We start from the raw sequence: 15285 nt of genomic DNA, 5'->3' as shown, positions 1-15285 counted from the left end.
ATATTAAAGTTGTGCTAGTTGAGTAGTTGTGAATTTGAGAAATATTTGCGTTTAAGTTTGCAAGTCCCATAGCATGCACGTATGGTAAAATGTTATGTAACAAATTTGAAACATGAGGTGTTCTTTGATTATCCTCCTTATGAGTGGCGGTCGGGGACGAGCGATGGTCTTTTCCTACCAATCTATCCCCCTAGGAGCATGCGCGTAGTGCTTGGTTTTTGATAACTTGTAGATTTTTGCAATAAGTATGTGAGTTCTTTATGACTAATGTTGAGTCCATGTATTATACACACTCTCACCTTTCCGTCATTGCTAGCCTCTTCGGTACCGTGCATTGCCCTTTCTCACATTGAGAGTTGGTGCAAACTTCGCCGGTGCATCCAAACCCCGTGATATGATACGCTCTTTCACACATAAACCTCCCTATATCTTCCTCAAAACAGCCACCATACCTACCTATTATGGCATTTCCATAGTCATTCCGAGATATATTGCCATGCAACTTTCCACCAACCCGTTTATCATGACACGTTCATCATTGTCATATTGTTTAGCATGATCATGTAGTTGACATAGTATTTGTGGCAAAGCCACCATTCATAATTCTTTCATACATGTCACTCTTGGTTTATTGCATATCCCGGTACACCGCCGGAGGCATTCATATAGAGTCATACCTTGTTCTAGTATCGAGTTGTAATCATTGAGTTGTAAGTAAATAGAAGTGTAATGATCATCATTTAATAGAGCATTATCCCAATAAAAAAGAGAGAAAGGCCAAATAAAAAAAGGAAGGCCCAAAAAAAGAAATGAAAAGGGACAATGCTACTATCTTTTTTTTTCACACTTGTGCTTCAAAGTAGCACCATGATCTTCATGATAGAGAGTCTCTTGTTTTGTCACTTTCATATACTAATGGGAATTTTTAATTATAGAACTTGGCTTGTATATTCCAACAATGGGCCTCCTCAAGTGCCCTAGGTCTTCGTGAGCAAGCAAGTTGGATGCACACCCACTAGTTTCTTTTGTTGAGCTTTCATACATTTATAGCTCTAATGCATCTGTTGCATGGCAATCCCAACTCCTTGCATTAACATCAATCGATGGGCATCTCCATAGCTCATTGATTAGCCTCGTTGATGTGAGACTTTCTCCTTTCTTGTCTTCTCCACATAACCCCCATCATTATACTCTATTCCACCCATAGTGCTATATCCATGGCTCACGCGCATGTATTCCGTGAAGGTTTATAAAGTTTGAGATTACTAAAGTATGAAACAATTGCTTGGCTTGTCATCGGGGTTGTGCATGATGAGAGTATTCTTGTGTGACGAAAATGGAGCATGACTAAACTATATGATTTTGTAGGGATGAACTTTCTTTGGCCATGTTATTTTGAGAAGACATAATTGCTTAGTTAGTATGCTTGAAGTATTATTATTTCTATGTCAATATTAGACTTTTATCTTGAATCTTTCGGATCTGAATATTCATGCCACAATTAAGAAGAATTACATTGAAATTACGCCTAGTAGCATTCCACATCAAAAATTCTGTTTTTATCATTTACCTACTCGAGGACGAGCAGGAATTAAGCTTGGGATGCTTGATACGTCTCCAACGTATCTATAATTTTTGATTGCTCCATGCTATATTATCTATTGTTTTGGACATTATTGGGCTTTATTATTCACTTTTATATTATTTTCGGAACTAACCTATTAACCGGAGGCCCAACCCAAAATTGTTGTTTTTTGCCTATTTCAGAGTTTCGCAGAAAAAGAATATCAAACGGAGTCCAAACGGAATGAAACCTTTGGGAACGTGATTTTCGGAATGAACATGATCCAGGACACTTGGACCCTATGTCAAGCAACCAACAGGGAAGCCACGAGGTAGGGGCGCGCCTCCCCCCCTGTAACGCCCTCGATGCGGCTATATCTCCCACGTGTCGAAGCACGACTTAGAGGCATAACCGCATTGAAAGCAATGTCGCAAGTGAGGTAATCTTCACACAACCCATGTAATACATAAGGGAAAGATACATAGATGGCTTACAATCGCCACTTCACACAAATACATGAATAAAGCATTACATCATCCAGATACAATCAAGGTCCGACTACGGAACCAAAATAAAAGAAGAACCCCAAATGCGACAAAGGTCCCCGATCGACCCCAACTGGGCTTCACTACTGATCATCTAGAACGAAACAACACAAAGGACAAGATCTTCAACGAGCTCCTCCTGAGCTGGGTTGCGTCATCTGCACGGACTCATCGGCACCTGCAAACTGGTTTTGGAAGTATCTGTGAGCCACAGGGACTCAGCAATCTCGCACCCTCGCGATCAAGACTATTTAAGCTTATGGGTAAGGTAAAGGTATGAGGTGGAGCTACAACAAGTGACTAGCATATATGGTGGCTAACTTACGCAAATGAGAGCGAGAAGAGAAGGCAAAGCACGGTCGATAAAAGTATGATCAAGAAGTGATCCTAAACAACCTACGTCAAGCATAACTCCAACACCGTGTTCACTTCCCGGACTCCGCCGGAAAGAGACCATCACGGTAACACACGCTGTTGATTCATTTTAATTAAGGTCAAGTTTAGGTTTTCTACAATCGGACGTTAACAAATTCCCATCTGCCCATAACCGCGGGCACGGCTTTCGAAAGTTCAAATCCCTGCAGGGGTGTCCCAACTTAGCCCATCACAAGCTCTCACGGTCAACGAAGGAATAGACCTCCTCCCGAGACGTTCCGATCAGACTCGGTATCCCGGTACAACAAGACATTTCGACAGGGTAAAACTAAACCAGCAACACCGCCCGAATGTGCCGACAAATCCCGATAGGAGCTGCACATATCTCTTTCTCAGGGCACACTCAGATTGTCTTAGGTACGGGTAGGCCAGCCCAGAGTTGCCCCTGGTGGTCACCGGCAGCTGACAGGTGGACCAACACTCAGAGGAGCACTGGCCCGGGGGGGATAAAATAATGATGACCCTTGAGTCCGCGAAACCCAAGGGAAAAAGAGGCTAGGTGGCGAATGGTAAAACCAATGTTGGGCATTGCTGGAAGAGCTTTACTTAAGGCGAAATGTCAAGGGGTTCCCATAATAGCCCAACCGCGTAAGGAATGCAAAATCCGGGAACATAACACCGATATGACGGAAACTAGGGCGGCAAGAGTGGAACAAAACACCAGGCATAAGGCCGAGCCTTCCACCCTTTACCAAGTATATAGATGCATTAATTAAATGAGATATATTGTGATATCCCCACAAGTAAACATGTTCCAACAAGGAACAACATCTCCAAGTTCCAACAAGGAACAAACTTCAATCTTCACCTGCAACTAACAACGCTATAAAAGGGGCTGAGCAAAGCGGTAACATAGCCAATCAACAGTTTGCTAGGACATGGTGGGTTAGAGGCTTGGTTCAACAATATGGGAGGCATGATAAGCAAGTGGTAGGTATCGCAGCATAGGCATAGCAAAAGAGCGAGCATCTAGCAAGCAAAGATAGAAGTGATTTCGAGGGTATGGTCATCTTGCCTGAGATCCCGCAAGGAAGAAGAACGAGTCCATGAAGAAGACACACGGACGAAGACGAACGGGTCCTCACAAACACGACATGACCGGAACCAACCCAAAGAAGCAAACACCGGAAAGAAGAAAACAACATAGTAAACAACCATCACATCAACATGGCATGATGCACAACCAAGTATGATGCATGTCCGGTTTAAATATGCATGGAATGGCAATGGGCACAAACAAAACTACAAGTTAAGTGGAGCTCAATATGCAACGAGTTGCATATTGACGGAACACCACATCAACTATTTAGTTCTCTCTCGTTTATGTACCCAACAATATTGAATGTTGTTAAACATGGCAAGAGCTGAAACATGAGTAAAATACACAGTCTAAGCAATTTAAATGGGGTCGGATATAACAAACAACGCATCCGGTAAAACCTCCCATGCATTTAGCAAATTAAAGCAAACAACAATTTAAACATTTAATTGTTGTTATCATGATGAGGATGACATGAACAAGTTTATGCAATTTTATGAAAATGTTAACAAGAGCATATTATGAAGCATATGTCATCGTGGCGGAAAGAAAGGATGCCACGGCGACGATAACGGAAATGGTACCACGGCAATGTTCCGGTTTCGGTAACTCGATTGAGATACCGATGCAAAGGAGAAGTGTGCGGAACGTGACAAGCAGGGATGGTGGGGTGATCTGGGATACCGAGTTCCCACATGTGGGTGGCAAGGCAAAAGAGGGGCGGCGTGCATCGACAATTCGAGCACGGAGCAAGCACGAGCATCTCATACATCACATGCAAGCGTTCTCGGACGGTCGTCTCGGGGTTATACCTTCGAAGCGTGCAAAAGGGACGGTTCTCGTTCGGTGCAAAGTAGAGGAAGTAGACGTTCGTGGGACGTTCGTAGTGGAAGTAGTCGCTCTCTCATGCTCTAGGGTCAACGGTAGAGGTACTTGCGATCTCGGCGACGGTAGTGGTACATGTTGTAGTGGAACTTGGGCGTAGTGGTACACGGCGATGGTAGTGGCACACGTTTTCGTAGATGTCCGGGGTCGTCGGTAGAGGTACTTGTCGCATCGCCGAGCGGACTTGGCGTCTTCACGCGTAGGGATACTTGGCGTTTCCGGTTCGGTGGTCGTTCGGGCGCCGTATGCCGTGGTACTTGGCGTGCAACCAAAGATGGACTCCGGGTGTCTGCGTTGACCTGGCCACGACAAAGGCAGCAAGGCCAACGGGGCAGCCAGCTCGTCGGGGTCCGATGCAGGGACGGGCAGAACAGGCGGCGATGGTGATGGACTTGGCGGCGGGGACGACCGGACGAGATCCTGCCGGATCCGAGGCCAGGGCGGCGGTATGGGGAGGCGGACGAGCTCCAGGACGGCAGCGAGGTCGGGCCTCGAAAAATGGGAAAAGAATTGTTGGCAAAGTTTGGAGGTGCAACTTGAAGCATAAGAGGCATGGAATTAAATTGCAAGTGTGTTATGGTGATTCCAAAGAATGGAAATATTTACTATAGCTCTCTAAATATCGAGAGGATATGTTTTAAAGAGAATCACCATGTGAATTCCCTCGATTTAAATGGATCAAAGATCCATACCATTTGTTTAGTTGAGTTTTAAAACGTGTTGCATGATGACATGATGCAATGCACATGATGCAAAGATGAAATGCAGCGGACCAAACAAAACACACGACGAAACCCGGAAACCCTGGAAGGCAACTGAAGCTCCGGTCTTGGGGCGTTACAACACTCCACCACTACGAGAGGATCTCGTCCCGAGATCTAGAATGGCATCGGAGGGAAAACGGAAAAGGAAGAGAAACGGTAAAACTAAGTTGCTTCTTACGACAAACGAGTGAAACCAAAGAACCTTGCGAGGTTGAACAAATTCGAGAAAAGAACACAACGAAGGTGAACGAAGTTGAAAACACTCCTTTAGAAAAGAGGGACAAAGAACATTGCGAAAACCTTGAGGTTGAAGGGAAGATATACATAGAAAACACTCCGGTTAAGGAAGGGGATCAAGGAAGACCAAATTCGGGCAGCACTCCGGTAGAAAAGAGAGGAATTGAATAAGAACTTGATAAGGTGATATAACTTGAAAAGAAGGCACGACACTCCGGTTAAATGAATAAGCAAGAAAGGAACAAGGTCCTGACAAAAACAAAAGGAAAGGTTGAAGATAGCAACATCACAATGACTCCGGAACAAAAGAATAGAAGATGGATAATTGAAATAGGAGAATTGAGGAGAAAATGCCAACTTCTGCCACAAAAGAGCTTGAGAAGGCATCCTTTGGAAACGGGTCGAACGGAGTTGTTGGAAAACCAACAACGAAAGGATAAGCTTGATATGGACTTATAGAAGACATCTCAAAATTATGAGGTGACAACTTGCCACTCACGGAATAAATTTGATTGGTAAGAACAAGGAGACAAGAAACTTATTTCACTGGGAGGATAGATGAAGAGCTAGGGTCTTTTAAAAGCACCATAAATAGTGACAATCCTTAGGGAAGGCTTTAGGTGAAACATAACCCAAGATAATTCCAGCGAAGAGGTTGATGAATTTAAAATACCTCATTCTTGATAACTTGTGAAACACGAAGCACGAAGGGAAATTATCAAGAATGACATAATACCACCTCCAATGATACGGTAGAAAGAAAATGCACTTCGGAGTGCGAGATGAAGAATGCTTGAGCTCCTTAAAAGGAATCTCGATGAAAACTTCAAGAAGGAATAAAATCCTTGATGAACCATCATGAGGAACTCCGGTAATAAAAGAATGATCAAACGAAATGGAGGATGAAAAGAATAAGGTTGAAGCCTTGCAATGATTTAAATGGATCTCGCGATGAAATAATTGACAGAACTTGGAACTCCGAGAAAGAAAGAAGAGCAATTGAAACCTAGAATAAGTATGATGAACCACTCTGAAAAAAAACAGGAATTGAACAAACTCGATGAAACAAGAATAAGAATTATATTATGCTCATCCTTCATCAATTAAATTGATGACAATCAACAGATTTGGCATGCTACTTATTCTCGTTGAAAGGATTCAGATAGATATAGCGCAAACTTGAGAAGGTCTTGAACGAACCACCGGAAGGATTGACAACAACGAATAATTGATAAGGAAGAGAAATCTGGAGGAACCACCGTAAGAAATTAAAAATGAACAAAGAAAAGATAAAGGAACACCGGGAAAAATTTGCAGATGAACGAAGATGCTTGAGAGAAACTAGATACATGAGAACGAAGAGATTACGAGCTGATTAGAGAATCCTTGATTTAGACACCGGTATGATTTAGAGTATGAGAGCTGAAAGCTGGAATGAATAAATCTTAGATGATGGGCTCCGGATAATCAAACTGAACAGACTCTTGAATTGCTCCAGATAGGTGGAAAGAATTCTCACAACCGAAAACAATTATGAGAGGATGGCAACAAGCTAGAATCACGAATCTTGAAGAGAATGGAGCAAGATATGGAGGAGAACTCTTCTTCGGTCTTCAAAATCTGAGAATTACGACGAGAAACACCACCATGAATTATTGAGACACTCCAGAATAAAGAAGAATAGAAAAGTTGAACCAATGATGAAAACAATTCGGAAGATCTTGGAGAAAAACATATGACAGATGATGAATCATTCTTACGTCAAACTTTAAAAGAATTTGAGGATAGCTCCGGGAAAATAAGAAGAGTCAGGTAAGATCCTGGGAAAAGACCTGTGGGTTAGGGCCCACTCAAAAGATACACCGTTGAACGATTACTTGAAAAGAGAGATTGTACCGTTTGAATTAGAAGGCTTAAATGATATAACATCCTCAAAAGAGTTTGAACGAAAGCAGAGTGGTAACATGAATCTTCGAAATATCTTGAGCACTCCAGAACAATTGAATAGCGAGAAGTGAATGATTAAGAATTGCACCGGCATGAGAAAGCATTGAAATACGGAAAAGAATATGAACAACACCGAAAGCTTGAATTGGATCCACCGGAGAAGAAAATGAGTAACGAGAGACGAACTTGAAGCTTCGTTAGCATCTTCCTGAGAATCAACGGATAAGAACATTGACGGAAAAGAATGGAGAGACTTCTCATCAGTAAAAGGATACTTGAATAAGAAATCTGGGTCCTCGAAGAAAAAGGGATGGTGGGCGGGAAAACAAAGGCAACTTGGAGACGAATGAAACAAACACCGTTGAGAAGAACTGATACTTGATCTTGCGGTTGTTGAAATGATCGGATCCACTTGAAGAGAAACACACCGGTGAAAAAGGATTGACATGACAATCTCAATAAACGAGAAGGATTTGTATTCTCAAAGAAATATGAGAACACCGCTTAGGAAAGGTATGGAATCCACATTTGATTCCGAAGCAACTCGAATACCACAAACCAAAACAAAAACAAAGGAGTGGCTTGTAAAATAAGCCAGAACAAACATATGATAGAGATTTCGTCCGAAGTTTTCGTGGTGGGGCCTACACGGGCTCGATCGTACAGCACCATCATGTACAAGGCAGTGCACATGACATACGAAGCGTCCCCGAGTCGGCAAAGCCAAGGACTCTTTAAGACACAACGAGACCACTGTAAAACCAACCGTGGATAGGCGGACCACTAGACGTCGAACCCCAATTTCATATCATACATCTGTCGGGAAGATATCCTAAGAGATACTTGATTTCCCACCTATGAAACTCCCGAACCTTTCCGGTTATGCAATCAGGTGTTGGGGATACAGGGGAAGCATAATATCTCACCCAAAACTAGCAAATCCTACATCCAGTTGTATCCATCCTTCAACACATAACCAAGAAACCTTCGGAAATCGTCTACCTCAACCTTCGAAAAGCATCCGTTATACAAGTTATGGCAATACTCCCGAACTCCCGCCCCAGTACTGGGTGGCGTCGAGGTTATCTCACCAACGAACTGCATAAAAGAGATTTTCGATGTCGGCGTACTAAACTCAGGTATTCCAGAACTGAAACAATAAAATTATGACGACAACACCTCAGAGCCCAACTCCCCGGGACACTTCCACAAAACCCCTGACAGGAGGCACCAAGACAATGTTCTCATCATAAAACCATCGGAACGATTCCAAGATACCCGCGTGATCCTAAAATTTTTTAGTGAAATTTGAGAAGAGAAGAGTCAAAACTCTACGTCAGGATGCCTTACCAGAGCGATGAAGGGACTGGGGAGTAAAAAGAATTCCTAAACTCTCCGATATATAATTCCTAAAAGACTCAACACATTTTTCTAGACTCAACAACGGCTGCTAAAAACGATCAAGCAATGGGGGCTCCTAAGGTCGGGGAAGGCTCTGATACCAACTTGTAACGCCCTCGATGCGGCTATATCTCCCACGTGTCGAAGCACGACTTAGAGGCATAACCGCATTGAAAGCAATGTCGCAAGTGAGGTAATCTTCACACAACCCATGTAATACATAAGGGAAAGATACATAGATGGCTTACAATCGCCACTTCACACAAATACATGAATAAAGCATTACATCATCCAGATACAATCAAGGTCCGACTACGGAACCAAAATAAAAGAAGAACCCCAAATGCGACAAAGGTCCCCGATCGACCCCAACTGGGCTTCACTACTGATCAGCTAGAACGAAACAACACAAAGGACAAGATCTTCAACAAGCTCCTCCTGAGCTGGGTTGCATCATCTGCACGGACTCATCGGCACCTGCAAACTGGTTTTGGAAGTATCTGTGAGCCACAGGGACTCAGCAATCTCGCACCCTCGCGATCAAGACTATTTAAGCTTATGGGTAAGGTAAAGGTATGAGGTGGAGCTGCAGCAAGCGACTAGCATATATGGTGGCTAACTTACGCAAATGAGAGCGAGAAGAGAAGGCAAAGCACGGTCGATAAAAGTATGATCAAGAAGTGATCCTAAACAACCTACGTCAAGCATAACTCCAACACCGTGTTCACTTCCTGGACTCCGCCGGAAAGAGACCATCATGGTAACACACGCTGTTGATTCATTTTAATTAAGGTCAAGTTTAGGTTTTCTACAACCGGACGTTAACAAATTCCCATCTGCCCATAACCGCGGGCACGGCTTTCGAAAGTTCAAATCCCTGCAGGGGTGTCCCAACTTAGCCCATCACAAGCTCTCACGGTCAACGAAGGAATAGACCTCCTCCCGAGACGTTCCGATTAGACTCGGTATCCTGGTACAACAAGACATTTCAACAGGGTAAAACTAAACCAGCAACACCGCCCGAATGTGCCGACAAATCCCGATAGGAGCTGCACATATCTCTTTTTCAGGGCACACTCAGATTGTCTTTGGTACGGGTAGGCCAGCCCAGAGTTGCCCCTGGTGGTCACCGGCAGCTGACAGGTGGACCAACACTCAGAGGAGCACTGGCCCGGGGGGGATAAAATAATGATGACCCTTGAGTCCGCGAAACCCAAGGGAAAAAGAGGCTAGGTGGTGAATGGTAAAACCAATGTTGGGCATTGCTGGAAGAGCTTTACTTAAGGCGAACTATCAAGGGGTTCCCATAATAGCCCAACCGCGTAAGGAACGCAAAATCCGGGAACATAACACCGATATGACGGAAACTAGGGCGGCAAGAGTGGAACAAAACACCAGGCATAAGGCCGAGCCTTCCACCCTTTACCAAGTATATAGATGCATTAATTAAATGAGATATATTGTGATATCCCCACAAGTAAACATGTTCCAACAAGGAACAACATCTCCAAGTTCCAACAAGGAACAAACTTCAATCTTCACCTGCAACTAACAACGCTATAAGAGGGGCTGAGCAAAGCGGTAACATAGCCAATCAACGGTTTGCTAGGACATGGTGGGTTAGAGGCTTGGTTCAACAATATGGGAGGCATGATAAGCAAGTGGTAGGTATCGCAGCATAGGCATAGCAAAAGAGCGAGCATCTAGCAAGCAAAGATAGAAGTGATTTCGAGGGTATGGTCATCTTGCTTGAGATCCCGCAAGGAAGAAGAACGAGTCCATGAAGAAGACACACGGACGAAGACGAACGGGTCCTCACAAACACGACGTGACCAGAACCAACCCAAAGAAGCAAACACCGGAAAGAAGCAAACAACATAGTAAACAACCATCACATCAACATGGCATGATGCACAACCAAGTATGATGCATGTCCGGTTTAAATATGCATGGCATGGAAATGGGCACAAACAAAACTACAAGTTAAGTGGAGCTCAATATGCAACGAGTTGCATATTGACGGAACACCACATCAATTATTTAGTTCTCTCTCGTTTATGTACCGAACAATATTAAATGTTGTTAAACATGGCAAGAGGTGAAACATGAGTAAAATACACAGTCTAAGCAATTTAAATGGGGCCGGATATAACAAACAACGCATCCGGTAAAACCTCCCATACATTTAGCAAATTAAAGCAAACAACAATTTAAACATTTTAATTGTTGTTATCATGATGCGGATGACATGAACAAGTTTATGCAATTTTATGAAAATGTTAACAAGAGCATATTATGAAGCATATGTCATCGTGGCGGAAAGAAAGGATGCCACGGCGACGATAACGGAAACGGTACCACGGCAACGTTCCGGTTCCGGTAACTCTATTGAGATACCGATGCAAAGGAGAAGTGTGCGGAACGTGACAAGCAGGGATGGTGGGGTGATCTCGGATACCGAGTTCCCACATGTGGGTGGCAAGGCACAAGAGGGGCGGCGTGCATCGACAATTCGAGCACGGAGCAAGCACGAGCATCTCATACATCACATGCAAGCGTTCTCGGACGGTCATCTCGGGGTTATACCTTCGAAGCGTGCAAAAGGGACGGTTCCCGTTCGGTGCAAAGTAGAGGAAGTAGACGTTCTCGGGACGTTCGTAGTGGATGTAGTCGTTCTCTCATGCTCTAGGGTCGACGGTAGAGGTACTTGCGATCTCGGCGACGGTAGTGGTACATGTTGTAGTGGAACTTGGGCGTAGTGGTACACGGCGATGGTAGTGGCACACGTTTTCGTAGATGTCCGGGGTCGTCGGTAGAGGTACTTGTCGCATCGCCGAGCGGACTTGGCGTCTTCACGCGTAGGGATACTTGGCATTTCCGGTTCGGTGGTCGTTCGGGCGCCGTATGCCGTGGTACATGGCGTGCAACCAAAGATGGACTCCGGGTGTCTGTGTTAACCTGGCCACGACAAAGGCAGCAAGGCCAACGGGGCAGCCAGCTCGTCGGGGTCCGATGCAGGGACGGGCAGAACAGGCGGCGATGGTGATGGACTTGGCGGCGGGGACGACCGGATGAGATCCCGCCGGATCCGAGGCCAGGGTGGCGGTATGGGGAGGCGGACGATCTCCAGGACGGCAGCGAGGTCGGGCATCCAAGGCGGCGAGTTGCTCCGACGGTGCCGAACGGCGATGACGAGAAAGGGTTTCGGGAGGAGCTCCTCTCCCTGGGTCGATGAGGAGAGCGAGGAGGCTCAGGAACAAGGCCTCCTGTTCGGCTGCTTCGGCCACGAGGACGAGGAGGCGGGCACGCAGGATGGAGCTCGGGCGCCGAGAGGCCCGGCGAGGACGCGGCTTGAGCTGCAGCCATCCATGGCATGGCGGCAGAGGAAGTCCTGTGCTCCGGCGAGGTGGGACTCCGGCGTGGGGTGGAGGAGGATTGGGGTCGAGCCGCGGCTTCCCCTGGCGGCGTGGTCGGGAGGAGGACGAGGGGGATCGAGAGAGATGACGGCGCTGAGGGGAAGCACGAGGGAGAGATCGAGAGGAGGAGGTCGGCTCCCTGGCGGTTAGGGTTAGAGGTTAGGTGCGGCTGGGCCTAGGTGGCCGCGGGGATGGCTGGGCCCGGTTGAGCTAATGGGCCGGCGTGGGAGCAAATGGGCCTTGGAGGCTGCTCATGAAGGAGGCCCAAGTGGCCTGCTGCGCTGGGCTACTCTATCCCCCTCTTAATTTTCCTTTAACAGGAAAACATTAAAGAGAAGTAAAGAAAGAGAGGGTTAGGAAAAGAAGTTGGGCACGCGGATAATTTTTCCGGACTCACAAAAATGAGCTTGGGCCAAGAAAATAGAAGTGAGCGTGTGCGTGAAGATTGGATTCGAACTCGTTTGAATTTAAATCCAAAAGAGATTGAATAAGAAGTGGGCATTCGGTAGGTCCAAAAATATTGAGAATTTAGGAGGAGCCTCGAAAAATGGGAAAAGAATTGTTGGCAAAGTTTGGAGGTGCAACTTGAAGCATAAGAGGCATGGAATTAAATTGCAAGTGTGTTATGGTGATTCCAAAGAATGGAAATATTTACTATAGCTCTCTAAATATCGAGAGGATATGTTTTAAAGAGAATCACCATGTGAATTCCCTCGATTTAAATGGATCAAAGATCCATACCATTTGTTTAGTTGAGTTTTAAAACGGGTTGCATGATGACATGATGCAATGCACATGATGCAAAGATGAAATGCAGCGGACCAAACAAAACACACGACGAAACCCGGAAACCCTGGAAGGCAACTGAAGCTCCGGTCTTGGGGCGTTACACCCCCCCCCCCCCGGCGCGCCCTCCACCCTCGTGGGCCCCCTGTTGCTCCACCGACGTACTCCTTCCTCCTATATATACCTACGTATCCCCAAACGATCAGATATAGAGCCAAAACCCTAAATCCACCACCATAACTTTCTGTATCCACGAGATCCCATCTTGGGGCCTGTTTCGGAGCTCGGTCGGAGGGGGCATCGATCACGGAGGGCTTCTACATCAACACCATAGCCCTTCCGATGAAGTGTGAGTAGTTTACCTCAGACCTTCGGGTCCATAGTTATTAGCTAGATGGCTTCTTCCCTCTTTTTGGATCTCAATACAAAGTTCTCCCCCTCCCTTGTGGAGATCTATTCGATGTAATCTTCTTTTGCGGTGTGTTTGTTGAGACCGATGAATTGTGGGTTTATGATCAAGTTTATCTATGAACAATATTTGAATCTTCTCTGAATTCCTTTATGTATGATTGGTTATCTTTGCAAGTCTCTTCAAATTATCAGTTTGGTTTGGCCTACTAGATTGATCTTTCTTGCAATGGGAGAAGTGCTTAGCTTTGGGTTCAATCTTGCGGTGTCCTTTCCCAGTGATAGTAGGGGCAGCAAGGCACGTATTGTATTGTTGCCATCAAGGATAACAAGATGGGTTTTTTATCATATTGCATGAATTTATCCCTCTACATCATGTCATCTTGCTTAAAGCGTTACTCTGTTCTTATGAACTTAATACTATGGATGCATGCTGGATAGCGGTCGATGTGTGGAGTAATAGTAGTAGATGCAGGCAGGAGTCGGTCTACTTGTCTCAGACGTGATGCCTATATACATGATCATACCTAGATATTCTCATAACTGTGCTCAATTCTGTCAATTGCTCAACAGTAATTTGTTCACCCACCGTAAAATACATATGCTCTTGAGAGAAGCCACTAGTGAAACCTATGGCCTCGGGTCTATCTTCCATCATATTATTCTTCCAACACTTAGTTATTTTCATTGCCTTTTATTTTACTTTGCATCTTTATCATAAAAATACCAAAAATATTATCATATCATATCTATCAGATCTCACTCTTGTAAGTGACCGTGTAGGGATTGACAACCCCTTATCGCGTTGGTTGTGAGGATTTATTTGTTTTGTGTAGGTGTGAGGTACTCGCGTGTAGCCTCCTACTGGATTGATACCTTGGTTCTCAAAAACTGAGGGAAATACTTACGCTACTTTGCTGCATCACCCTTTCCTCTTCAAGGGAAAACCAACGCAGTGCTCAAGAGGTAGCAATTTCCCACGCGCATCGTCACTTCGTCCTTAGCCAATCTTTGTTTAATTCATAGCTCATGTTTCGAGTTGCAAATATGAGCAACAGAACCAGTATCAAATACCCAGGCGCTACTACGAGCATTAGTAAGGTACACATCAATAACATGTATATCCAATATACCTTTCACTTTGCCATCCTTCTTATCCACCAAATACTTGGGGCAATTCCGCTTCCAGTGACCAGTCCCTTTGCAGTAGAAGCACTCAGTCTCAGGCTTAGGTCCAAACTTGGGCTTCTTCACTTGAGCAGCAACTTGCTTGTCGTACTTCTTAAAGTTCCCCTTCTTCCCTTTGCCCTTTTTCTTGAAACTAGTGGTCTTGTTAACCATCAACACTTGATGCTCCTTCTTGATTTCTACCTCCGCAGCCTTTAGCATCGCGAAGAGCTCGGGAATTTTCTTATCCATCCCTTGCATATTATAGTTCATCATGAAGCTTTTGTAGCTTCGTGGCAGTGATTGAAGAACACTGTCAATGACACTATCATCAGGAAGATTAACTCCCAGTTGAGTCAAGTGGTTGTGGTACCCAGACATTCTGAGTATATGTTCACTGACAGAACTATTCTCCTCCATTTTGCAGCTATAGAACTTATGGGAGACTTCATATCTCTCAATCCGGGCATTTGCTTGAAATATTAACTTCAACTCCTGGAACATCGCATATGCTCCATGACGTTCAAAACATCGTTGATGTCCCGGTTCTAAGCTGTAAAGCATGGCACACTGAACTATCGAGTAGTCATCAGCTTTGCTCTGCCAGACGTTCATAACGTTTGGAGTTGCTCCTGCAGCGGGTCTTGCACCTAGCGGTGCTTCTAGGACGTAATTCTTCTGTGCAGCAATG

Source organism: Triticum urartu, chromosome 2A, assembly GCF_056163025.1.
Source record: "Triticum urartu cultivar PI428250 chromosome 2A, HENAU_Tu73, whole genome shotgun sequence".
Taxonomy (NCBI): domain Eukaryota; kingdom Viridiplantae; phylum Streptophyta; class Magnoliopsida; order Poales; family Poaceae; genus Triticum; species Triticum urartu.
This window is presented reverse-complemented; position numbering follows the sequence as displayed.